Raw genomic sequence first — 1,053 nt, forward strand, 5'->3', positions numbered from 1 at the left:
CTCCCTGACCCCAACCGGAGTTTGCTGGCGCCTGTGGTTAAGCTCAGTTCGGTAAGGTCGTGCTTAAGCATTCGCAGCCCATCACCACCGTGTCCACACACATCTAGTCAGGAGAGACAAGAAGACAACGCTTCCCTGCCACTTCCTAGTGCTCCCCAGGGAAAAGAGCTGGGAAAGCGTTCCAGCCAGCTAGAAACCTGTTTCCCCAACTAATAATCGACTTACGAAGCGACTTATTAAAGCACTTCATTATCGATTTAGCAAAACACTGTGCTGTTTTCTCTCCCCATAGCAGCGCTCTCCTCCTTCCTTTGCCGCTATGTGATTATTTTTTTATACGCCGATGGGCAGGGTAAGGCGCGCTGCAGCGAGGGATGTGAAAGCCATGATTTCTGCTGAGCTCACGCTCCCGACTTTATTAATCTCAGCTTGATTTCAGGATGTGCACGTAAATGGAGGAGGAGGAAGATGATCTATAAGCAGGAGGGCAGCAAAATGCCTGGCTCCAAACTTACAGCAGGTCCTACTGTGAGTCACGTCGGAGGACATTTAGGAAAATTCCAGAAAGAAATATCAACTGTTTGAACCTTCGGAGGAGCAGTGCTCCCATAATGGTCCGGTGTGCCAGGGGGGAACGAGCTGCCATGGGTTCAAATACTGCATTAAAAAACCAGAAATATCTCGTTAGGACGGGGTGGGAATTGTTAATGCCGCTCACCTTGAGCAGCGTAACGGGCTGCTCCTTTGCCAAAGACGACGGCGCCGATCCAGTCCCGTCGTAGTGCCCACTGCCACGGCGCCAGGGCTGTTTCCCCATTCGGGGAGGGGGGAGGGATGCTGCCAGCCCACAGACCCACTGGTGACACCGGGAACGCTAAGGGACGTGAAAGCTCAACCACCTCACCCCACCCCCCGATGGTTTTTTCACGTCTCGCGCGTCCGACCCACCCCAAAATGGGTGCAAACTGCAGCACCTCGGTACCGGAGGATGAGAAAGCAGCAGCTCCGCAGGGTTCCACGCGTGGGGAAGCCCACGCAGGACCGGCGGAGCGG

Source organism: Egretta garzetta, unplaced genomic scaffold (genome assembly GCF_000687185.1).
Source record: "Egretta garzetta isolate BGI_Z169 unplaced genomic scaffold, ASM68718v1 scaffold287, whole genome shotgun sequence".
Lineage (NCBI taxonomy): Eukaryota > Metazoa > Chordata > Aves > Pelecaniformes > Ardeidae > Egretta > Egretta garzetta.